This window comes from Balaenoptera musculus, chromosome 18 (genome assembly GCF_009873245.2).
Source record: "Balaenoptera musculus isolate JJ_BM4_2016_0621 chromosome 18, mBalMus1.pri.v3, whole genome shotgun sequence".
In the NCBI taxonomy this organism is placed as follows: domain Eukaryota; kingdom Metazoa; phylum Chordata; class Mammalia; order Artiodactyla; family Balaenopteridae; genus Balaenoptera; species Balaenoptera musculus.
The window spans coordinates 2,083,456-2,110,481 of record NC_045802.1 but is presented as its reverse complement, the minus strand read 5'-3'; the positions used below and the strand labels follow the sequence as shown (position 1 = coordinate 2,110,481).

The window sequence follows — 27,026 nt, the reverse complement described above, 5'->3', positions numbered from 1 at the left end:
ATGAAGTGTTCCCCCACATGGTGTTTTTAATTTCCAGATCCTTCACACTACTTCATAAACAGCCCTTTGAAATAGTGCTTCCCGGAAACGAACACTGTGTCTGACCGGGGCTGAAAACAGGGCTGTGAGGCCTTCCTTGAGTTCCAGCCCTCGGTGGCACGGTCAGAGACTCACTAGACTTAAAAGAGGGATCAGCGCCAGGCTGATCGTTTTTAAGTTCACGGGCAACGAAAAACCCAAGATGCTGCATTGCACACCCCTCAACACGCACACGCAGTACACATACAGGAACAACCAGACAACCTGACTCGCCCATCCCACGCAGAAATACACAGGTGGAATCCAAATTCAAGACTTTGTCTCTGCTTATTATTTCAACCCAGCATCCTACTTTTTGGTATGCTTCATTCTATTTCCTATGCTAATAGCGAGTTCTCTCGGCTTGTATAAGTTAAATAATAATAAATAACTATTCACCGAGGTCACAGCTTCACATGGGCATAACCAGCAATAGGACCACACCACTAAGGGCCCCCCCCCGATTGAGATGTCCTTTGGGTGTCATTTAAACAGTGCAGCTCTACAAGGAGAAAATGTCAAGTACTTGTCCCTAAAACTTAAAACATACAAAAGCTCTAGCAATGTCTCTAACACTGCAGATCAGTAAAAAGGTACATTTAAAAAAATCATAGCCATTAATAAGTGAAAATAAAACTTTATTAAAGCGGGCTTCCCTGGTGGCGCAGTGGTTGAGAATCTGCCTGCCAATGCAGGGGACACAGGTTCGAGCCCTGGTCTGGGAAGATCCCACGTGCCGCGGAGCAGCTGGGCCCGTGAGCCACAATTACTGAGCCTGCGCGTCTGGAGCCTGTGCTCCGCAACAAGAGAGGCGCGATAGTGAGAGGCCCGCGTACCGCGATGAAGAGTAGTCCCCGCTTGCCACAACTAGAGAAAGCCCTCGCACAGAAACGAAGACCCAACACAGCCATAAATAAATAAGTAAACAAATACTTAAAAAAAAAAGTCTAAAAAAAAAACAAAAACAAAAAACTTTATTAAAGCAATAATTATTCTATCATACATTAGATGAGTTAAACTGCAATATATCCTCAAAACTTGCTGGTAAGTCACTTGAACTACAGCTCAAGTCCTCCATCCTATAGGCTTAATTTCCTATATTTCATTTCTAATAAATGGAACATGATTTTACTAAATTCAACATTTTCTGGCTGTAAGTAACATTTCCTTTCTGTCTGGTTTCTTTCAAGATTTTCTCTTTGGATTTCTGTAATTTGAATATGCATGTCTAGGTTTTTTGTTATTGCTATTTTGTATTTGTCCTGTTTGGAGATTCTCTGAGTTTTCTGGTCTAACATCAGTGTTGGAAAGTTCTCAGCCATATTTCTTCAAATATTTCTTCTGCCTTTTTCTCTCTTCTTCCAAATATACTTATGTTATATTAGATATTGCCCCCCCCCCAGTTCTTGTATGCTCTATTTTTTTAATTTTCATTTTTCTTTTTATGTTGGAGTTTTGGAAGTGTCTGTGGATCTCTCTTCAAATCTATTGAATCTTTCTGTGGTTAAACCTAATCAACTGATGAATCTATAGAAGGCACTTTTCATTTCTATTACTGTGTTTTTGATTTCTAGCATTTCCTTTCGATTCTTTCTTGTATTTTTCACCTGTCTGCTGGTGTTACCCATCTGGTCTTGCATGTTGTTTATTTTCCCATTAAATTATTAATAGTTATTTGAATTCCCTTTGTGATAATTCCAACATCTGTGTCATATCTGGGTCTGGTTCTGATGGTCGCTATGTCTCTTCAGACTGTGTTTTTTCTTGCCTTTGGCATGTCTTGTAATTTTTTTTTTAAAGCGGACATGTTACAAAAGGTAACTGGTATGAGCATGGCATAAATTGACCTTTAGTGTGAGGATTTAGATTAATCTGACAAGGAGTCGGGCCATGTTTAATGTTTGTTGTAGTTACAGACACCAAGGCTCCAGACTCCTCTACTGGCAGAAGTGAGCTAGAAAGAGAGAGAATGAATACCCGATAATTGTTTTAGAAGTACTGAATTTAATTTCTCGGCAAGATGATGTGCACTTGCACAAAGTATTCATTAACATTTACTATTTACTGTGGGAGAAGTGGGACCATCAGTGACCACCCTGACAGCAGAAAATGCAAACTTCCTGGCCAAGCAACAGCATCTGCTTCAAGATCAGTAGCTACTTTTGCAAAGACTTTGACCAAAGATGACAATCCACCACATGGTTCCATGTTTACCTATTACTTTATACAACAAGATTTGTCACTAAGACCACATAACCGGCCTCTTTAATTAATCTCCTAATGTAATTTTCAGTGAATGTGCAAAAAGTGAACTGGTGGTTATTTCATGTGTTCCTCCATGAGCAGAATAACTTTATAAATAGTTGCATGATGCAAGTCTTAAATCATTGTCATCTGGTAATTCAAACAGAAAATCAGTTAACAGTTTCAATAATAATGCTGTTTTTCTGAGTCATAGAGTTAAAGTAAAACTTTTGGGTATCATCACGTCAACAATGAAAATTCTGACATTTTCAGCAAATGTTATTGTAAGTTCAATTAAAAAGTTCAACTTTAAAGATAAATTGAGTTTGGGGAGGAGGAGATGGTGATGGTGGAGATACCAATGCTGGTGGAGTGCTGTATCACAGTTAAGCCAACGTTCTCGTTAAACTGAGAAAACGATGAACGTTAAGGATACTCAGCATTGATTGTGACCCATCAAAGACTACCTCGCAGACCATCAGGAACCGCCACTGAGCTACAAAGAAAAGCTCTTTGAAAACCATGTACCTAGAGAGTATGATTTAAATACCTATTTATTCCTTTCTTGTTTATCCCAAAGTTCTCACTCGGGGCTCTTGCTCTCGGTCCCATCCTCCGCCGGGTCTGTTCGCTTCTCACCTGGACTTCACTGCCCCCCACTGACTTACCTTCCATTCCCATAAGCTTTAATGGCACACTCCATTCTCATCGGAAAGTCTATCCTGAACAGACGGCCCAGCATTTCCAACATGCCTGTACTCTAGAAACAGCACCAGTAATGATAGCGAGCATTTACGTAGTGCCAATAGTTTACACCTGCCTCCTGCCTTGTCACAGAACACAAATTCTCACCAGGGACTTTACCTGCCTTCCCTTTTGCATTATTTCCCAGAAACAAATGTTGGTATTATTGAATGTATATATTTATTCCTTTGACTCCTCTTTGCCAAACGCAATTCTAATCTATCCCCTTAACCTGTGTGATCACACCTTACAATAAACTCCACGCCCACCTCTTGGGGACTTAGAACGTCTGCCAGCATCTGTGGTGACTACAGCCCCCGGGTAACAGGAATCCTTTGGGACGCCCAGAGGGCTTCATCTCTGCAGACATTCAGATGAAGCCCCGGATGGCCACGGCAAAGAGCGCTTTGAATGACACCCTCTCTTGCTTTCTTCCATCAACAGAACATGACGCTAGCTTCAAAATGACAGAAATAGTCTTCCAGAGGGCCTCCCTGCTCTGCTTAGATGTCGGCTTAAGAAGAAACTTGAAAGAAATTATATGTTGCATTGTGCTTGAAACTTTCATTCTTTTGTCAACTGTAGGAGGGAAAAACCTCCTCCCCCTCCTCACCAGCGTTTCAACTCGGCATCTTTTGTTGAGAGAGTAAAAAAGGTAGATATAGGAATTCTAACCCATAATTTGGTGCTAACATAATGGAAAGAGACATGTAGCCACATAATAACTACATGCTTCGGCAGATTACTTAGTAATATATTTTTTTGAATTACCAAGTTACTTTAAACGTAATTACCATGTTACCTGACATTCTCAGATCTCCTTGCAGTTCTCCAGAATATAAAATAATGTCATCTTTCTGTCGTTACGATTCATTTGTAATTGGGCAGGAATCTGGCAGAGAGCTCCAGTGTGGAATATGCCAACTGTTCTATCTACAGGGCTATCAGGAAATAGCATGCGCTCACACTGTAATTAACGGGCAAATTCCTGTGTGGTAACTAAAGTTTTGAGAATGAAAAACACGTTCATTATTAGAAAATCCCATGAAAAATTCACAGTATCACAGACTTTACCCCTGCAGGGTAGAGTTTCACTGGAAATACCATTTCCCCACACACTGTGCTGTGCTTTGTTAAAACTCTACAACATTCAAAAGAGCTTGACAGGAACATTACACAAGGAAGAAGGCTTCCAAATTAAGAACTGGTTTGTCAAAATCACCTTGTTTTTCTACAATGTGATTATAAGGCGCAATTCAGCGCAGAAGATTTAAATTTGGAAGTTCTCAAATTACTAGAATCAGCCAAGGCTTTGTTGCAATCCAACTTCACCTATCTTGTGGTCCCATAATACACCTCCTAACATAGCATTATTTTAAGACTCAAAGGACATTTTTCTTCTGTGAAAGCTTATATGAATTTGACAGCTTAAATTTTATTTTATTTTTATTTGTATTAAAGGGTATCTGTTGTTTCTCCTTCAGGAAACTGCATTATCACAGTGAAGAATTTCTAGACATTTGACTCACACAGATTATTTCTTGTTGGCTGGCTCGGTTGAGAGGAGGGTAGAATTATGAGACCAGAGCCTTGGGTGCAAACCACATCTGCATATGCGTGTAGCCATATGGCCACAGATGACACCTGGCTGTAGACAGCAATCTCATATTTATGGGCAGGGTCATTAGAAACTGAGAATAGGGGACAAATCAATACAAACCTCAACTGTACTAAAGGAAACATTCCACCCTGCTTATTTATGTCAGGACATGGATATCGTCTATCTACACAAACAGCAGCATGAGGATATTGAATAAAGTAAAGATGATGCATGTTTCCAGGGTGAAGTCAATATTTCACCACTCTGACCTCACATCATCAGGAAAGCTGCCAGATTTTACTCTTCACAGCCGTGCATCTAAAGAAAGAAATTAGAATTACAATACATAGTGGGTGCTGAGGTGTGCCTATAAATGGAAAACTTCTCTTAGGAAATCACGGTCAGAGTTTTGACCAGTATCAGTAATTATTACCCCTCAGACTATAGCAACTGGTAATAATTCTGCTTTAAATCTTTGGTAGAATTCAGTAGTAAAGCCATGTGGGCCTGGGCTTTTCTCTGTGGGTAGTTTCTGATTGCTACTTTAATCTCTTCGTATGTTATAGGTCTACTTAGATTGTTTCTTCTTGAGTCAGATTCAATAGTTTGTGTCTCTCTAGGAATTAGGTTATCTAATTTGTTGGCCTACAGTTGTTCATTGTGTTCCTTTTCATCCTTTTTATTTCTGAGGATTAGTAGTAATGTCTCTTCTTTCATTTCAAATTCTAGTAACTTGAGACTTTTTTTTTGTAGCTAAATGTTTGTTAGTATTCTCAATCTCTTCAAAGAATTAGCTTTTGGCTTCATTTATTATCTCTATGTTTTACTATTCTCTTTTTAAATAATATCTGCTCTAATGTTTATTATTTTATTCCTTCTGCTTACCTGAGCTTAGTGTGCTTTTATTTTTCCAGTGTCTTATGATGGATTATTAGGATAGTGAATTGAGATCCTTCCTTTTCTTAATATAGGTATTTACAGCTAGACATTTCCCTCTAAGTGCTATTTTAGCTACTTCCTAGAACTCTTATGTATATTGTACCTTCCTTTTCATTTATCTCAAAGTGTTTTCTGATTTCCATTTTGATTTCTTCTTTGACTCATTGGAAGTGTATTGTTTAATTCCCACATATTTACAAGTTTCCCCAATTTTCTCTTGCTATTGATTTCTAATTTCATTCCATTGTGATCAGAGAACATAATTTGTATTAATTTTGTTCTTTTAAATTTATTGAGGTTTGTTTTATGGCTCAGAGTATTCTCTATTCCAGAGAAACTTCCACGTGCACTTGAGAAGAATGTGTATTCTGCTGTTGTTGGGTGGAGGGTTCTAAGTTGTTTAGATCTAATTGGCTTATGGTGTTTTTCAAGTCTTCCAATTTCTTACTGAATTTCTATCTAATTGTCCAATCCATTACTGAAAGTGGGTTATTGAAGTTTCCAACTGTTAATGTTTAATTATCTACTTCTCACTTCATTTCTGTGATTTTTACTACATATATTGTGGTGTTTTGCTATTAGGTGCATATGTTTATAAGTTTTATGCCTTCCTGATGTATTAACTGTTTTATCATTGCTAAATGTCCCTCTTTATCTATTGTAACTTTTTTTGTTTTAAGGTCTATTTTATATCATAAAAGTAAAGGCTCTTCAGATTTCTTGTGGTTGTTGTTTGCATGATGTGTCTTTTTCTACCATTTTGCTTTCAATCTGTTTGAATCTTTGAATTTGAACTGTGTCTCCTGAAGACAGCATACAGCTGTACATGGTTTGTTTTTTCTGTAGTCAATCAGACAATCTCTGTCTTTTGATATGATTATTTAATCCATTCACATTTAGCATTATTATTAACATAGTGGATTTCTGCCTGTCATTTTACTTTTTCTTTTCTATATGTCCCGTTTCTTTTTATTCTTCTTTTCCTCCTTCTTTTGTACTGAGTATTTTTCTAATGGATCATTTTAATTTCTTTAATGACTTTTAAACTATTTTAAAGTTATTTTTAATAGTAATTTTAGGGTTTATCATATACATCTTAATTTATCTGAATCAGCTTCTGACTTACACTAACTTAATTCTGGTGTTATATAGAAATGTTGCTCCTATATAGCTTTATTCCCTTTTTCCTTTTTTGTGATAATACTGCTGTACATATTGTATCTATTAATGTTATGAAACCAACATTACATTGTTATAATTATTAATTTATAGTCATTTCTTTAGCCCAAAACAACTGTATTCCTCCTTTGTAATGTTATTGGAAAATGTAACACATATATTATGTTTCTGTATGTTATAGGCTCAATAACACATTATATACATATTATACTATACAATTGCTTTTTAAAATAAAGTTAAGAGAAGAAAGAAGAAAAAATGCGCACTTCCATCGTTTTTTAATAATTACATAATTAAGTTACTGGTGTTCTTCATTTTTTTCATGTGGATTCAAATTAACAACCCTGGTCATTTGCTTTAACCCTGAAGAACTTCCTTTAGTATTACTTGTAAGTTAGGTACATCAGCAATAAATTTTCTCAGCATTTGTTTATCTGAGACATGCTTTGTCTTCCCTTCATTTTAGAAAGATAGTTTTGCTGGATATAGGAGTCACAGTTGACAGTTGTTTTCCTTTGAGCACTTTGAATATGTTACCCAATGGTATTCTGGCTTCCATTGTTTCTGCTGAGAAATTGGCTGTTAATCTTATTGGGATTCCCTTGTAAGTAGTGATATATTTTTCTCTTGTAGTTTTCAAGATTTCCTCCTCATCTTTGACTTTCAGCATTTTTTCTTTTGTATGTCTGTTTGCAGTTCTCTATGTGTTTATCTTACTTGGAATTCTGTAAGCTTCCTGGATGTGTAGGTTATTGTTTTTAATAAATTTTGGAAAGTTTAAACCATTGTTCTTTTCAACATTTTTTTCTGCATCTTCTCTATGAAGCTCTCTGCTCGTCTCTCCTGGCATATATCCACTACCTCATGAACCTGGAAAAGGGTGACCAGGGTCCCAGCAATCTCAGCACACTGCACCCAAAGTAGAGCCTTTTATACATTATAAAGCCATGCTCTGAAGAGCATATAAATACATGACCTTTTATCAATATGTAGTAACACATTTTGCTTCCAGTAATGCCTTTTCCATTAAAGAATATTTTGTCTGAAGAATCACTATACAAGTTCTTTTGGTGATATTTGCATGGCGTATGTTTTCCAACGATTTACTTCCAACCTTTCTAGCATGATGTTTTCGATAACATTGTAGTATGTTTATAGTATAGTTCAACATTTAAAAAATACTCATGGGGCTTCCCAGGTGGCGCAGTGGTTGAGAATCTGCCTGCCAATGCAGGGGACATGGGTTCGAGCCCTGGTCTGGGAAGATCCCACATGCCGCGGAGCGGCTAGGCCCGTGAGCCACAACTGCTGAGCCTGCGCGTCTGGAGCCTGTGCTCCGCAGCCAGAGAGGCCGCGATAGTGAGAGGCCCGTGCACCGTGATGAAGAGTGGCCCCCACTTGCCGCAACTAGAGAAAGCCCTCGCACAGCAACGAAGACCCAACACAGCAAAAAAAAAAAAAAAAAAAAAAAAAAATGTCTAGACAGAATATTGTAGAAAAAAAGGTTAATTATAAAAAAAAAATAAAATAAAATAAAAAATAAAAAATAAAAAATACTCATTGTGATAATCTTTGTCTTTTATAATGAGTATACAATCCATCTATATCTGTTGTAATTATGTATAATTTGAGTTTAAATTTGCCATACTACTACATACTCTTTATGTGCATCACCAGTTGTTGAGTCATTTTTCTCTCCCTTATCCCAATTTCAAATTGAAAAATAAACACTCCATTTTATTTTATTTATCCATTCCATTTATTATCCATTCCATTTTATTTATCCATTATTTTCTCACTATTAATTTCATTGTTTTATCCTTTGCTCTGTTCTTTTAATGATCACCTTAGATGTTAGAGCATGTGTTCATGACTTATTAAAATCAAATGTTAATAATTATTTTACCAGATAATGTAAGGACTTCCGAATATTTAAAATATCTTCACAAGTAAATTTAAATGCTATTTTTGTGTATATTTGAGTTAAATATTTAAATAGTAAATGTTTGTACTTACACACATATTTATCATTTTCACTGATCTTCATTCTTTTCTGCATTTGACATTTTCGTTTTTTATTGAGGTATAATAGACATACAACATTATATTAGTTTCAGGTGTACAAACTAATGAGTCAATATTTGTATATATTGTGAAATGATCACCATAATAAGTCTAGTCACTTGTTGCTTCTTAAATCATCCTGTGTCCTGTTCTGGAAGAAGTTCTAGTACCTTAAAATATGCCTTTATACACACAAGCAGGCACGTTCTAAAGCAATGATACTAAAGTTCATGTTGAAGGCTCATTGGGATGCTTCAAAATAAGTAAAAGATTATTTCCTCCATTTAAATAAGATCTTTAAGAGTGTTCTTTAGCACATCCTCAGACTCATATTTGTTCCTTAAACATTAATGGATGGTGTGTCTATTATCCCTATATGCCCGACCTGGGAACTGTCATCCTACAGAGAGGAGTGGCGAGCGCATATGTGGTGCAGTCACGATTCACTACATGAAGAGTGTCTCTGAGGTGCTGAGTCAAGCGAGGGTCCTTGAGCTACTTGAAACTTCAGGTGGATTGCAAACATTTTGTTGGTAGTGAAAACTCTCTTCCACTTCCTCATTAATAATTTCGAAAATCCCGACTCCCTCTTGCGAGAGAACCGGAATCACAACTAATTGCTGAACAATCATCAACTGGAAGACACTGGAACTCACCAAAAAAGATACCTCACATCCAAAGACAAAGGAGAAGCCACAGTGAAACGGTAGGAGGGGCACAATCACAATAAAATAAAATCCCATAACTGCTGGGTGGGTGACTCACAAACTGGACAACACTTATAACCACAGAAGTACATCCACTGGAGTGAAGGTTCTGAGCCCCACGTCAGGCTTCCCAACCTGGGGATCCGGCAACAGGAGGAGGAATTCCTAGAGAATCAGACTTTGAAGGCTAGCGGGATTTGACTGCAGGACTCCGACAGGACTGGGGGAAACAGAGACTCCACTCTTGGAGGGCACAAACAAAGTAGTGTGTGCATCGAGGCCCAGGGGAAGGAGCAGTGACCCCATGGGAGACTGAACTAGACCTATCTGCTAGTGTTGGAGGGTCTCCTGCAGAGGCAGGGGGGTGGCTGTGTCCCACCGTGAGGACAAGGACACTGGCAGCAGAAGTTCTGGGAAGTACTCCTTGGTGTGAGCCCTCCCAGAGTCTGCCATTAGCCCCACCAAAGAGCCGGGTAAGCTCCAGTGTTGGGTCGCCTCAGGCCAAACAACAGGGAGGGAAACCAGCCCCACCCATCAGCAGACAAGCAGATTAAAGTTTTACTGAGCTCTGCCCACCAGATCAATACCCAGCTCTACCCACCACCAGTCCCTCCCATCAGGAAATTTGCACAAGCCTCTTAGATAGCCTCATCCACCAGAGGGCAGACAGCAGAAGCAAGAAGAACTACAATCCTGCAGCCTGTGGAACAAAAACCACATTCACAGAAAGATAGACAACATGAAAAGGCAGAGGGCTATGTACCAGATCAAGGAACAAGATAAAACCCCAGAAAAACAACTAAATGAAGTGGAGATAGGCAACCTTCCAGAAAAAGAATTCAGAATAATGATAGTGAAGATGATCCAGGACCTTGGACAAAGAATGGAGGCAAAGATCGAGAAGATGCAAGAAATGTTTAACAAAGAAGAATTAAAGAACAAACAAACAGAGGTGAACAGTACAATAACTGAAATGAAAAACACACTAGAAGGAATCAACAGCAGAATAACTGAGGCAGAAGAACAGATAAGTGACCTGGAAGATAGAATGGTGGAATTCACTGCCACAGAACAGAATAAAGAAAAAAGAATGAAAAGAAATGAAGACAGCCTAAGAGATCTCTGGGACAACATTAAACGCAACAACATTCGCGGTACAGGGGTCCCAGAAGGAGAAGAGAGAGAGAAAGAACCCGAGGAAATATTTGAAGAGATTATAGTCGAAAACTTCCCTAACATGGGAAAGGAAATAGCCACCCAAGTCCAGGAAGCGCAGAGAGTCCCATACAGGATAAACCCAAGGAGAAACACGCCAAGACACATAGTAATCAAATTGACAAAAATTAAAGACAAAGAAAAATTATTGAAAGGAACAAGGGAAAAATGACAAATAACATACAAGGGAACTCCCATAAGGTTAACAGCTGACTTCTCAACAGAAACTCTACAAGCCAGAAGGGAGTGGCATAATATACTTAAAGTGATGAAAGGGAAGAAACTACAACCAAGATTACTCGACCCAGCAAGAATCTCATTCAGATTCGATGGAGAAATCAAAAGCTTTACAGGCAAGCAAAAGCTAAGAGAATTCAGCACCACCAAACCAGCTCTACAACAAATGCTAAAGGAACTTCTCTAAGTGGGAAACACAAGAGAAGAAAAGGACCTACAAAAACAAACCCATAACAATTAAGAAAATGGTAATAGGAACATACATATTGATAATTACCTTAAACGTGAATGGATTAAATGCTCCAACCAAAAGACACAGGCTCACTGACGGATACAGACACAGACCCATACATATGCTGTCTACAAGAGACCCACTTTAGACCTAGGGACACATACAGACTGAAAGTGAGGGGATGGAAAAAGATATTCCATGCAATGGAAATCAAAAGAAATCTGAAGTAGCACTACTCATATCAGATAAAGAGACTTTAAAATAAAGAATGCTACAAGAGACAAGGAAGGACAATACATAATGATCAAGGATCAATCCAAGAAGAAGATATAACCAATTATAAATATATATCACCCAACATAGGAGCACCTCAGTACATAAGGCAACTGCTAACAGCTATAAAAGAGGAAATCATTAGTAACACAATAATAGTGGGGGACTTTAACACCTCACTTACACCAATGGACAGATCATCCAAACAGAAAATTAATAAGGAAATACATGCTTTAAATGACACAATAGACCAGATAGATTTAATTGATATTTATAGGACATTCCATCCAAAACAGCAGATTACACTTCTTCTCAAGTGCACACAGAACATTCTCCAGGATAGATCACATCTTGGATCACTAATCAAGCCTCAGTAAATTTAAGAAAATTGAAATCATATCAAGCATCTTTTCTGACCAGAATGCTATGAGATTAGAAATCAATTACAGGGAAAAAAATGTAAAAAACACAAACATATGGAAGCTAAACAATACATTACTAAATAACCAAGAGATCACTGAAGAAATCAAAAAGGAAATCAAAAAATACCTAGAGACAAATGACAACAAAAACACGGCGATCCAAAACCTATGGGATGCAGCAAAAGCAGTTCTAAGAGGGAAGTTTATAGCAATACAAGCCTACCTCAAGAAACAAGAAAAATCTCAAATAAATAATCTAACCTTACACCTAAAGGAACTAGAGAAAGAAGAATAAACAAAACCCAAAGTTAGCAGAAGGAAAGAAATCATAAAGATCAGAGTAGAAATAAATGAAATAGAAAAAAAGAAAACAATAGCAAAGATCAATAAAACTAAAAGCTGGTTCTTTGAGAAGATAAACAAAATTGATAAACCATTACCCAGACTCATCAAGAAAAAGAGGGAGAGGACTCAAATCAATAAAATTAGAAATGAAAAAGGAGAAGTTACAACAGACACTGCAGAAATACAAAGCATCCTAAGAGACTACTACAAGCAACTCTATGCCAATAAAATGGACAACCTGAAAGAAATGGACAAATTCTTAGAAAGGTATAACCTTCCAAGACTGAATGAGGAAGAAACAGAAAATATGAACAGACCAGTCACAGGTAATGAAATTGAAACTGTGATTAAAAAACTTCCAACAAACAAAAGTCCAGGACCAGATGGCTTCACAGGTGAATTCTATCAAACATTTAGAGAAGAGCTAACACCCATCCTTCTCAAACTCTTCCCAAAAACTGCAGAGGAAGGAACACTCCCAAATTCATTCTATGAGGCCACCATCACCCTGATACCAAAACCAGACAAAGGTACTACAAACAAAGAAAACTACAGACCAATATCACTGATGAATATAGATGCAAAAATCCTCAACAGGGGCTTCCCTGGTGGCGCAGGGGTTGAGAATCTGCCTGCCAAGGCAGGGAACACGGGTTCGAGCCCTGGTCTGGGAAGATCCCACATGCCGCGGAGCAACTGGGCCCGTGAGCCACAATTACTGAGCCTGCGCGTCTGGAGCCTGTGCTCCGCAACAAGAGAGGCCGCGATAGTGAGAGGCCCGCGCACCGCGATGAAGAGTGGCCCCCGCTTGCCCACAACTGGAGAAAGCCCTCGCACAGAAACGAAGACCCAACACAGCCATAAATAAATAAAAATTAAAAAAAAAAAATCCTCAACAGAATACTAACAAACTGGATCCAACAGCACATTAAAAGGATCATACACCATGATCAAGTGGGAGTTATCCCAGGAATGCAAGGATTCTTCAATATATGCAAATCAATCAATGTGATACACTGTATTAACAAATTGAAGAAAACCATATGATCATCTGAATAGATGCAAAAAAAGCATCTGACAAAATTCAACACCCATTTATGATAAAAACTCTCCAGAAAGTGGGCATAGAGGGAGCCTACCTCAACATAACAAAGGCCATATATGACAAAGCCACAGCAAACATCATTCTCAATGGTAAAAAACCAAAAGCACTTCCGCTAAGATCAGGAACAAGACAAGGATGTACACTCTCTCCACTATTATTCAACATAGTTTTGGAAGTCCTAGCCATGGCAATCAGAGAAGAAAAAGAAATAAAAGGAATACAAATTGGAAAAGAAGAAGTAAAACTGTCACTGTTTGCAGATGACATGATACTATACATAGAGAATCCTAAAAATGCCAGCAGAAAACTACTAGAGCTAATCAATGAATTTGGTAAAGTTGCAGGATACAAAATTAATGCACAGAAATCTCCTGCATTCCTATACACTAATGATGAAAAATTTGAGAGAGAAATTAAGGAAACACTTCCATTTACCATTGCAACAAAAAGAATAAAATACCTAGGAATAAACCTACCTAGGGAGACAAAAGACCTGTATGCAGAAAACTATAAGACACTGATGAAAGAAATTAAAGATGATACAAACAGATGGAGAGTTATATCATGTTCTTGGGTTGGAAGATTCAATATTGTGAAAATGACTATACTATCCAAAGCAATCTATAGATTCAATGCAATCCCTATCAAATTACCAATGGCATTTTTTACAGAACTAGAACAAAAAATCTTAAAATTTGTATGGAGACACAAAAGACCCCAAATAGCCAAAGCAGTCTTGAGGGAAAAAAAAAAAGAGCTGGGGAAATCAGACTCTCTGACTTCAGACTATACTACAAAGCTACAGTAATCAAGACAATATGGTACTGGCACAAAAACAGAAATATAGAACAATGGAACAGGATAGAAAGCCCAGAGATGAACCCATGCACCTATGGTCAACTAATCTATGACAAAGGAGGCAAGGATATGCAATGGAGAAAAGACAGTCTCTTCAATAAGTGCTACTGGGAAAACTGGACAGCTAAATGTAAAAGAATGAAATTAGAACTCTCCCTAACACCATACACACAAATAAACTCAAAATGTATTAGAGACCTAAATGTAAGTCTGGACACTATAAAGCTCTTAGAGGAAAACATAGGAAGAACACTCTTTGACTTAAATCACAGCAAGATCTTTTTTGACCCACCTCCTAGAGTAATGGAAATAAAAACAAAAATAAACAAATGGGACCTAATGAAATTTCAAAGCTTTTGCAAAGCAAAGGAAACTACAAACAAGATGAAAAGACAACCCTCAGAATGGGAGAAAATATTTGCAAATGAATCAATGGACAAAGGATTAATCTCCAAAATATATAAACAACTCATGCAGCTCAATATTAAAAAAACAAACAAGCCAATCAAAAAATGGGCAGAAGACTTAAATAGACATTTCTCCGAAGAAGACATACAGATGGCCAAGAAGCACATGAAAAGCGCTCAACATCACTAATTATTAGAGAAATGCAAATCGAAACCACAATGAGGTATCACCTCACACCAGTTAGAACTGGCATCATCAGAAAATCTACAAACAATAAATGCTGGAGAGGGTGTGGAGAAAAGGGAACCTCTTGCCACTGTTGGTGGGAATGTAAATTGATACAGCCCTATGGAGAACAGTATGGAGGTTCCTTAAAAAACTAAAAACTAGAACTACCACTAGGACCAGCAATCCCACTACTGGGCATATACCCTGAGAAAACTTAATTCAAAAAGACACATGCACCCCAATGTTCATGCAGCACTATTTCAGTAGGCAGGTCATGGAAGCAACCTAAATGCCCCATCGACAGATGAATGGATAAAAGAAGATATGTGGTACATTATATACAATGGAATATTATTCAGCCATAAAAGGAATGAAATTGGGTCATTTGTTAGAGACGTGGGTGGATCTAGAGACCTGTCATACAGAGTGAAGTAAGTCAGGTAGAGAAAAACAAATATCGTATATTAATGCATATATGTGGAACCTAGGAAAATGGTACAGATGAACCGGTTTGCAGGGCAGAAATAGAGACAGAGATGTAGAGAACAAATGTATGGACACCAAGGGGGGAAAGAAGGGGCAAGGGGTGGTGGTGGTGGGATGAATTGGGAGACTGGGATTGACATGTATACACTGATGTGTATAAAATTGATGACTAATAAGAATCTGCTGTATAAAAAAATAAATAAAATAAAATTCAAAAATTCAAAAAAAAAAAAAGATAGGCTCAAGGATGTATTGTACAACATGGGGAATAGAGCCAATATTTTGCAGTAACTGTAAATGGGAAAGTAACCTTTAAAAATGGTATAAAAATAAAAAAATTTTTTAAGAATAAATAAAACATTGAAAAAAATAATAATTTTGAAAATCCCTGTGGCAACTAATCCTCTCGTTCACTTGGAAAATCTTAATTTTAGGGAATGCTTTTTCAATAGGGGGTAATTACAGCCAAAGAATTCATAACCATGGGAAAACAAGTGGAGAAGGGCAGGACATTCAATGAATGTTTACAGAAAGTTTTTGCTGATTTCATTTAGAAAAGGAAAACCATTATAAAACGTAAGGTAAAGTCTTACTCAGACTGAAAATTTTTAAGCATTAACAGACACACTTCTTAGTAATAACAGTCCCTACCTGAAAGGGAAGTCTACAGTGTACACAGGATATATCCCACATTAGAAATAGGTTTCCAAATCACACACATGTTCTTCTCAATGTCATTCTCTCACTCCTAGATATGATCCTTAGATTCTACCAACTTTTTCATCAACTGACTAAAATCAAGCAAGTATTTTCTTTCAACTATAAATTCTCTATAAGGCATAAAAGAACAAATTATAAAAATCAAGCTTAGAGAATACTTAATTTGTTATCAAGCTACCAAACATCTAGCCCCGTTCTTTTTAAGCTCTCACCAAACCTATTTAGTCTCCTTTTTAAAGTGTGTATTAAATTCACACAATAGATAACATTTCAAAAGACTATGTCATGATATTATTTAACTTCAGTTTTTAATTTTGCTTCAAATTCTTGATTTCTTTTAAATTGGAAACTTCTTAATTATTTCTGCTATCTTGGTTCCAATATCAAAATCTACACTAATTAATCACCAGTTTTTTACAAGGCCCCAAAGCATAAATTTAAAAAAATACACACAATAGTTCCTAATCTAAATAAGGAATACATAATTATCGTGAAATAGGAGGTATCTTGTTAAATTTCCAGAGGGGGAAACTGCATGCATATTACATACACAAACATATTTTAAAGGGAGTAGTTTAGTGATTTAAACAAGAGACAGAAAGAAAAGAAGCCACAGCTCTTAACTTCCAACTGGACCAGAACAACTTTTGCTTAAAGACTGCTGCAGAGGTCCCCAAGCAGGCAGTAACCTGATACCTCTTCACCAAATGCTAACGGTGACCAGACTGGCAGGTTTAACACCCCTGCCATTCAGCGAGCAGCACCCAGCATCTAAAAGACCACAGCAGCTGCATTCATTCTCACCTCAGAGCTATTCATTTCAACCAGAAATTTCCCCTCAGTCAAGGCAGCCCTGATGGATTCAGGGAGCGTGTGTCACAGAAACACTTCCCCCAGGAGCCCTGGTTTTGCTATTAAGAAACCCAAGCCTGTGATTAAACCACTTTGTCCTATACTTCCTGAGATGAACCATACCCCCCAAGTAGATACAGTCCCAGCCTTGTGAGCTAATCACTTGTATCCAATACAAGAAGGTTTCCCTAGACATTTGCCACCTCTAAATATTTTTGGAATTAAGTAGTTAAAATGAAAAGTACATCAAATCTCACTTGAGGTGAGACATGACACAATTCGGGCCGCTTGTTATCTTCTGGGTTCTGCCACTACTGTTACAAGTATGGCAGATGCTGGGATGTTGGAGAATTTATTAGAATGTTTTCTCTAATTAATTCAGGCGATCACCATGACTCTGTCTGGATAGTCTAGGATTGAGGCAGACACAGAATCAGAGGCAAAGGAAGCAATCCCTTTCTGTCATTTGGCAATTGGGTAGAATCCTGTGCCAGCGCACAGACTACTTCTTTGAAAACAATTGACTGTATAATCCAACTGGCGCTCCTAGGTTTGCATCCTATGCTGCTCAGCTTTAGCACTGTGTAGACATAGCTACGATTAACTTAAGTGCAGAGCCAAAATCTGTCTCATTTTCTAAGCTAAGCCTTTTCAAAGTTGATGAGTAAAAGAATTATCTATAAGACTGGAAGCCTCGTATTAAATAAAAATACACATACGTGTACATATCTCCCCATTTCATTCGTTCCATTTGAGGTACATACCTCTAGCTTCTTCCTAAAGCAGACGCAGTCTCGTAAATATTTCAGGGTATCCAGAAGAAAGTACTGGTCTTGTACTGACTAAGCCCTGTAACAAACAAACCCAGTATCACAAGGGCTTAACATGGTAATCATCTATTTTTGGTTTTTTTTTTAAAGATTGTTTTGATGTGGACCATTTTTAAAGTCTTTATTGAATTTGTTACAGTACTGCTTCTGTTTTATGTTTTGTTTTGTTTTTTTTTTGTCTTGGGCCGCAAAGACATGTGGGATCTTAGCTCCCCGACTGGGGATCGAACCCACACCTCCTGCATTGGAAGGCTAAGTCTTAACCACAGGACCACCGGGGAAGTCCCAGGTAATAGTTTATTTTTCACTCACAGACGTCCAGTGCAGATGTCCCACTGTGGGTGGTGTCCTTGCACAGCTTTGGCCGTGAAATGACTCAGGCATTCAGGCTGCTTCCATCTAAGTGTCTGCCATCCGCTGACCTGGGAGCCCAGAAGGCCCTGGAGACCTCCACTAGGTCTTTAGTCCCTGGCCATCCCCTTAGCAAACAGAGTGCTGGGAAGACCCCTGAAAGGCCAGCACTGGGAGTGGCACCCGTGGATGGCCCACATTTGTTGGCCAGAACTCAGTCGCATGGTCCCATGAACTACAAGGAGACCAGAACCGTACTTGGTTGCGTGCCCAGGAAGAAAAGATGATCTTTGAGCATATCACATGGATGTTAGCACCAGTAACTTAATATCGCTCAATTACAAATGAAAATATTTTCACTGCTACTTCTCTAAATAGGTGCTCTTTTCATCGGCTTCCTATTTGTTCATCTACCTGGTTTTCTTTCTCAGACTTAATTAAGCTTAAGAGAAGAAAATGGTGACTTGATTGGTATTACATCCATGAGCTCTGAAAGCAAAGGGATCACCTTTACATCTTGGAATGTAAAGGTGATTCATAGAATATCATCAATTAACCCCAAAAAATGTTTGTTTGATTCCAAAAATCATTTGTGTGAAGACCAGCTCCATGGCCAGATATCCACGTTCCTTATATTGGAACTCTCTCCTATGGGGTTAAACCTGTAATTCCTTTCTGGCTGCTTTGCGTTGATTCCAATTTCTCATATTTTAAAATATGTTCACTTACATTTATCCAATAAAAAGTAATATAAAATATAACTCAATAATTTCAAAATCCCTGGAAAATTAAATATTTCCATAATAAACTGACAACTATGATTAGATATTATTTTAGTTGCTCTACTCATCTAAATCTGCACTTATGAAAATCCTATTTCTGATGACTGCCTTGGAGATGAAAATGTCTGTATGTGTAAATGCTTCACCAAAGAAATTCTCTAGAGAGATTTCCTTTTTTATTACCTCGTTTCTCTTCTTTTCTCTCTTTTTTTTTTTTTTCTTTTTGAGAACTCCTGAATGGTGGAACTTATGCAAGTATAAATGAAAATGTGACATTGTAAAACATTCATTTTTATCAAATCATTTATATTGGAGAACTACCAAATTCATGTTAATAAACCAGCAACTACAGCAAAACACTATTTTGTTTGTTGTATTATAAAAGTGATCAGAAATAGATCATTTTCAAATATTTTATTAAGAGAATTATGAAATGATAGATAATGTCAAAAATAACTATTTACATCCAATGTACAACAACCGTGTGAATGCTCAGGTACACGAAGGTCCTTCGTTGTTATGATGTGTCTAAGATCGTCCTGGTACCTGGTGAAACATGCACCCTTCTGGGCATGACGTTGATCATGGCTGAGGCTGTACATCTATGGGAACAGGGAGTATGTGGGAAACCTCTGTACTTTCCCCTCGATTTTGCTGTAAACCTAAAACTGCTCCAAAAACTAAAAACTTTTAAAAATTTTAAAATAACTATATATAAATGGGATGGGTGCCAAGAATATTTACCATAAATTTACAAAATAATACAATTATATTTCATTTAAGAAATTTGATACCTTTCTCTTTGTGAATGAAAAGATACTATTTGGAAACTGAATAAATCACAACTGCTTGGAAGTTACTTTCAGTGGCACCTGAAAGATATTAGATTTCTCTACACATTTTAAATAGAGTATTCATGTTAACTTAATAAGAAGTAAAAGTCAAGTTGCTTTTGATAAATTTTACAGTGCCATAAGAAATTAAAGTGCATTTGTAAGTTGGTTATTAAGATTGGAAACGAAATCTTGGCAACGGCCCAGAAAGAGCAAAGCAGACAGTAGTCACTCGTTAAAAAGAAAAAGCAAAGCAAAGAAAAGGAAAGGAGAGAAAACCCCTAACAAGAGGTGGATTGAATCAATTGAGGAGTTTTAAGACCTGGTTTTTTGGGTGTATCTTACACATTTAATGGGCTTCTACACTAGACTGAAAGTAATGCCAGCTTTGAAAGACTCCCACATACGATGACTCACAAGTCCCATTTGCTGAGTACTTTCTTTTGGGTGATCATCCTCTATTAAGAAACTTCATAAATTGTGTGTGATTCCAGGTTCCACATGTAAGCCATTTCTCACATTGTGGACACACCACTGTCATGTCCTCAAAGGCTAATAAAGTGACTCATTTAAGATGCCTCTACGAGATGCTCGTCAGATCACTAATTTTTATCCAAAGCAATGAATTTTTTAAAATGCTTAATAAAATCCTTCCATGTGCAAAGTACTATTGGGGGTATTTAGTGTTTAGGGTATTATTAAGACAGTCCCTCTCCTCGAGAAGGACTTCATTTCTGTTTAAATGAAGAGTCCTAAATGCACGGGGGAAGAAAATGCCAGCTCTCAAATAGAAACTAAATTCACAGAACAAAATAAGACTGATTGCAAAATGAACTCTCTATGCAGTAAGAAATGTGAGTTCACGGAAAGACACAGCGAGGTGGCTGGGGGCAGGACACCTCCACGAGAGACGTGATAGAACCACATCTTAGAAAATGATCAAGCTGGAGTGATGCGAAGGACTGTGGAAAATGAAAACCTTCAATATCCTGTTCCTGTAATGAGACAAGCCGGCAGAACCAGGTGTGGTGTTCGGCATAATTATCTTTTCACTTTGAGACCCAAAAAGTTGCTTTTTTATTCTTCAGTGATCACGCCTACCATTACCAAGAGGTGTTAGAATCTTTCACTTACAAAGGGCTTCAGCAGCATCTATTTTGGGAGTCATCTAAAATAACGACAGCTACATACGGTCACACCCCCAAACCTGCTTCCAAGTCACATACGTGAGGGAAAATACAAAAGTATTGTTTGCTGGTTGTAAAGCTCTCTGGTTCCCAGCAAATCCTGGGCCCCCGCAAAAGACAAAGATCACAAACAGACCAGTCACATAAACGGATGACTGAGAGCATCCTGTATGCCTCTGCACTTAATACAACAGCTATCTTAGCTCCTGTGTTGTCAGCCACTGACTATTAAATAGTTACAGAAAAAATGTTCTCATTTACAGTACAGGTGTTTGTGGAAAAAAGCATCTGGGTTTAAAACCAAAAAGTGTTAAAAGCTTTGTCAAGTGAGGGAGTATGCAGGGGGTTAAACTTGGCAGTGCAGGCCATGATGATGAAATGTCTCAGGAAGCCCTGTGCAGGGTGTGGAAAAAGTAAACAATCTCTCTGATCTTCCGAACGTCACTATTTGGACTTAAAAGGCACTGCTCCTCACGGTGGAAAATGCACATAGGGTACACAGACCAATGCAGACTGCCACCCAGACGGAGCTCACACCACCCGCTCCCAAAAAGCTTTCCCAGACACGGCAGCAAGCAAGTCTTTTCTGATCTGCAACATGTTTTTTTGTCCTTCCCAGGACTACTAATCAGGGGGGAAATTGGGGTAAAGGGTACATTTCACTGAACACCCCTATTTTATCTGGCACCTCTTATTTGCATGTGGCAAGTACTGTTCACAGTATTAGTATGATTTCCACCCAGAGTTCTTGAAAACCTCTCTCTCCAGCCCTCCACGCTTCACCAATTCAAAATAAACAAAACAAAAGAAACAAAGCAAAATATAAACATCGTACACCAAGCAGCTTCCTTAAGGACATGACAAGTCCGACAGGCCTACAGAACAGCAGATCTTTGGAAACCAGTCCAGGGACTTGCTCAGATTAATACAAATACAGGCATTAGAAACCTTTACTGCTCTCTTTGAGTGACTGCTGCATTAGCAATATCTACATTATCAGCCAAAGAGAGTCAGAATCACGTATTTTTAGACGTATCTTCAACCTTCCACCACTAATCATAGTTTCTACTCTGCATTCTGATGTACTTCTCTTTTCTCCTCGTTCCTTGTTCTTTTTTTTAACTCTTCAGATCGTTATGTCTTATAAAGAGATCTATGCTTCACCTGATCATAGAACAATTTCTGCTGTCAAAGCTTGGAATTAATACAACTTTGACAGGAAAAGCTGTATCTGGAATAAAGCAGGGTTTGTTGAGAGATCTCTACATTCAGCAGAGAGCTCGTATTTTCACTTTGGGCACTGATGTTGGCTTTAGTCTCGGGGGGAATGCAGGGTGTGTTTTCACATCATAGATGTTTTTGAGGGTTTTGTGCATTAATGTGGGAATGAGCATGGAATCTGATACGGTGGGGTCCACGAGTTCCATCCCTCCCCCTACCACCAGAAGGGGTGCAAACAGCAGCCAGAAAGCAGGGGAGGAAAGAAGAAAAAAAGAGATAGAACCACCAAACACTGCTCTGAAGGCAGGTTCCTCCCAGGGCTCCAGGGAGGAGAAATCTTACATTAAATGGAGTTGTAAACTTTAATTATTAGATATAAGGAAATGTATAGCTTCAGATCTTAAATATGATATATAGATCTTATACATTTATATGTGTAATAATAATCTATACATATAAATGTACAAATAGATCTTAAATATGATATATAATTACATACAAATAACTGAGTGAAACTCTTTGTGACATTATTATTATTACCTGTGAAAGAATAGAAAAGGCATGCACTAGCAATTGAAGAAAAAGTTCTCTCACTAAGTATATAGTCAAAGGATAGTTGGAGACATATATTGTTCCTGCTCATTCAATTTACTATTGAATAGTAGAGGAACAGAGAGGTAGAGAGGAGAGAGAGAGAGATTATTTAGGCTATGCAGTCGTCCCCCCGTGTCCGCAGGGGATACTCCCAGGACCCCCAGTGGATGCCTTAAAACTCACACAGTCCTGCATATATTTCCCGCTACACACAGAGCTGCGGTCAAGTTTTGACTTGTAACTTAGGCACAGGGAACACATGAACAACAATGACGAATAATAAATAGAACAACTATGCCAACCTACCGTCCAAACTTCCGTGAAGCTGCCTCTGTCTCAAAAATCTTACTGTACACAAAGTTAATGCCTGTCCATCGTAACTAAGCACTGACCACGCGCTGCGGCTGTCGCTTTTGCAGTTTGAGATGTGACAGCAAACCGAGCAGGCGTTTCTTTTTCCTGCCTCACGACATCACAGGAGACTCGTTCTTACCGTGGATCTCAGCAACCTCGGCACACACCTTTTTTTCTTTCCTGATTAAGTCCAGAACTTCCGCCGTTTCCCTCAAAGGAGGCACTGTGCGTCCTCTCTCTGGCGTGTCGGAACTGCCAGCTTCACTCCTCTTGCTTTGCGGTCGTTATTAAGTAGAATAAGGGTCACTTGAGCACGAGCCCTGCGACACCCCAGTCGGTCTGATAACCCAGACGGCCACCACGTGACTCACGGGCGGGCGGGACGCGCTGGACCGAGAGTGATTCACGTCCCTCCCGGCGGGACGACATAGCATCGCGAGATTCCATCAGCCGCTCGGAACGGCGCGCCGTTTAGAACGTATAAACTGTTTATTTCTGGAATTTTCCATGTAAGAGTTTCGGACCTTGGTGGACCACAGGTATCTGAAACCTCGGAAAGCAAAATGGAGGCCGGGGTGGGGGGGGGCGGGGGAACTAGTGTAACTAGTAAAAATAATTTAGGATAACATTTCATTTAATTCACTGAAAGACGAGCATGGAATTATTCCACCGTCATTGCACAGATATTTATTAAGTATTTACTATGGGCTGTGTTATTGGGCTGGATACAAGTGAGACACAAGAGTCCCACTTGTTAATATACAGAGCTCACAGTGGCTCTATAAGAAGAAATTTTATGACAATTTATTATTTGAAAAATATGGCAAATGTTACAGATTGAATCTTAATAGAAAATGTTCCTCTTAGACCCATAAAACAGGAACCTCCCTTCCCTCTGACATATATGTAGTCCAGCTTGAAAGGTTGCATTGCCAAAATGAATCAAAAAATAAGACTTGGTGTTTACCATTATTTTGTGTTTATTTACAATTCGTTATTTTTTTACTAAAGGACTTGGGCTACTGATAAGATCCAGTGTTCTCCCAGTCCCGATGGAAATGGTTAAATCTAGAAGATCCCAGGTATGTTCAGGAAATGCTCTAGCACCAGAGCCCCCTATGACTTTAGTAACATGTTCAGCCATCAGTCAAATGTTGGACAAAGTATCCAAATTTATCAAAAGTTTACCTTAAGGCTACAGCTCTAACACTCTTCTCAGCCCCACTGAAGAAAAAGTTTAAAAAACTTTCATATCACTTTTTATCATTTCCCACTTTCCAAATATTGATAAATGATCGTATATTTCTATTAAACACTTATTTAGAATATTTAAAGCAGTGATTCTCAACCTAGGCTGCATCAGAAGTCACAGGTGCTCCCACCCGCCAGAGACGCTGCTGACTGTGTGGGATAAGGCCTGGCCAGTGGGCGTGCTTTTTATGCAGCCAAAGTTGAGAACCATTTAGTAAGCACGGAATTTATCATTTCACCTCCTCCTCAGGAAAATTGAACACCTCAGATTAAAACCAAACTCTCTTTTTTTTTTTCCCTAGAATTTCATAAGTTCTCTATTTAATTTGTGCACTAAGGGTTACGCAGCATACATTTTATTTCAGCCAAAATTGGTCCTGTGATCATGCTTAATCAGGTTTTAAGCATTACTTATATGCACTTTGTCTTCATTCATTTTAGCTATCTGATTTGTAGGGTTCCCAGAATCGGATCAAAAGACCTGATACTTTAGGCAAATCCTATTTTCCTCTAACCTACTCCAGAAATTTTTAAAATTCTTAATTGAATTCTTTGTTAAAACCTATTCTATCTGGATATAAATTATCGCTTTAATTTAATTTTTCTAATGACTTCCAACTTTGGGTTCAGCTATTTCTACCCAAATATTTCCTGCAGGCAGGAGAGACCTAGTATGCATCATTGGGCCATTCCTAGGGTTTAAACCTAAAAAATTGACTTCACTTGTATAATTTTTGAATATTACTATACCGAAAAGTTCTTACAGAGTAGTATTTTTCCATAGAGCTTTAAAAAATCAAAAAGAGAATAAAATCTCCCTCCCCACATCTTGCGGCTCGGAGATACTTCTTAGTTAATCGGCTTGCATCATCTCCACACTGGTTCTGTGGTTCCGAGTTTCTGGAACATTCCTAACCCACTGTAGGCACACTTCATCAGGAGGCACCATCGTCACACACTCTTCCTGCCTGTACTTGAAACAAGCCGCGACCCCAGGGAATGCTTTCTTCTCCTGCAGGCTCTTAACAATTAAGGATGCCCAATTGTTCCAGCTTTAGCTGATGGCTCCACGTTACCCCTTCCTGACTGTACTTCTAGCCCAGATATTTTGAAAACAAAAATTATGAATTTGACCACTAGGTACAAAGTGATGCAAAAAAACAGCTGATAACTCCCTAGAGAGAAATATGTATCTTCCTTTGTCTAAAAGGAGTTTCCCTTTTTAGTCAGTTAAGGAAATAATTTTCCAATTTTTGACCAAACACTCAAAATGAAATGTATTTTATATCTCAACTGTAGGGATGGCTCAATTCCTCAAACACATAAACATATGTGTCCTAAGTGAAAAAAAAGTTTCATGATACAATAGTAAACTTTGGGTATTAATTGGTTTTGCGGTATTAATGCTACATAACAAACAACCCCAAACCTTAATGGCTTACAGCAACAAGCATTTCTTCCTCAAACCGGGTTGTGTGTGTCAGCTGTGACTCTGCTGGGAATAGTCAGGACCTGCTGGGTCAGGCTCCAGGATGAGAGCTGGAATTGGGCTTACTTCACTGGTCTCCCCATCTTGCACCAGAATCTCCTGTGAAATTGTACAGGTGCCCAAGAGCATGTGTGGTGACATGTGATCCCCTTAAAGCCTCTGCTGAGAACTGCGTGTTGCCACTTCTGTCCATGTTCTTTTGGTCACAGTAAATTGTATAGACAAGCCCAAAGCCAAAGGCCAAATTATTGCAAGAGTGGGAAGGAAAAGAAAATTCTGAAAGAATAATAATCTCTACCACAATTTACTGCCTGGGCTTCATATTGTTTTCTATTGTAATATTCTCTTTCATTAGAAAAAAAATTTATATTCACATTCCTCGAGCTGATTTATACTCACAACCTATAAATGGGTCGTGGCCCCCACTTTACAAATCAATGGACTCCAGCATCTCTGAAATATGGTATCCCTTCAAAGCCAAATAATGAATATATGTGGTCACAAAATACCTGTCTGGCAAGTTCTAGACCTGGATCCACCAAAAAATTACTTATGAAGCCGTGAATGAATTATTTTACATTTAAAGACTTCAGATTGCTTTTTTTTTTAACGTCTTTATTGGAGTATAATTGCTTTACAATGGTGTGTTAGTTTCTGCTTTATAACAAAGTGATTTAAAACAAATGACATCTATATTGTTCAGATGAATGTGCTTTCAATTTTTCAAGTGTTGAAATAGTGTTTATTATTCATATTATGACTTAGCAAATATACAATGCTTGTGTCTAAGGAAGTGCGGCAATATTTATTGCAAGAATTAAGCCTTCTTTAAATGATGGAATAAATTAGGACTCACAAGATCACTGTGTTGGGGTTTACAGAATGAGACTCAATAAAGAGAAACTTTATTGGTTTTCAATTAGTTACATCATCTGAAGCTCATGTTTAATGTACAACTTCTTGACAACCCATCTCTTTGTTAAATACCAATCAAGACTACAAATTTCCTCCCTTCCAATTTCCTAAATTTAATATATAACATTTATTACTGTTATGATTAGTAGGCACACTTAGAATTGTAATACATTTCCAGTTTTGCTAAATTTTTGAAGTGACAGGATAAAGTTTTTAACAGCTATATTTAAGTAGAAAAAAATGCACCCTTTGTAAGTGTAAAGTTTAATGATTTTTTTTTCAA

The 27,026-nt window shown here is 38.0% G+C and overlaps 1 long non-coding RNA gene across 2 annotated transcripts in view; it reads right to left on the bottom strand.

Annotated features, from left to right (window-relative positions):
• Positions 1 to 27,026, bottom strand: part of LOC118884446 — a 210,604-nt gene that overhangs the window by 25,788 nt on the left and 157,790 nt on the right. Inside the window, exon 8 of one of the 2 annotated variants that reach the window (XR_005017287.1) lies at positions 17,701 to 17,785. The exons of the other annotated variant lie outside the window; for it this stretch is intronic. This is a non-coding gene — a long non-coding RNA (uncharacterized LOC118884446). The remainder of the gene's footprint in view (positions 1 to 17,700; positions 17,786 to 27,026) is intronic. 2 annotated transcript variants of the gene reach the window in all.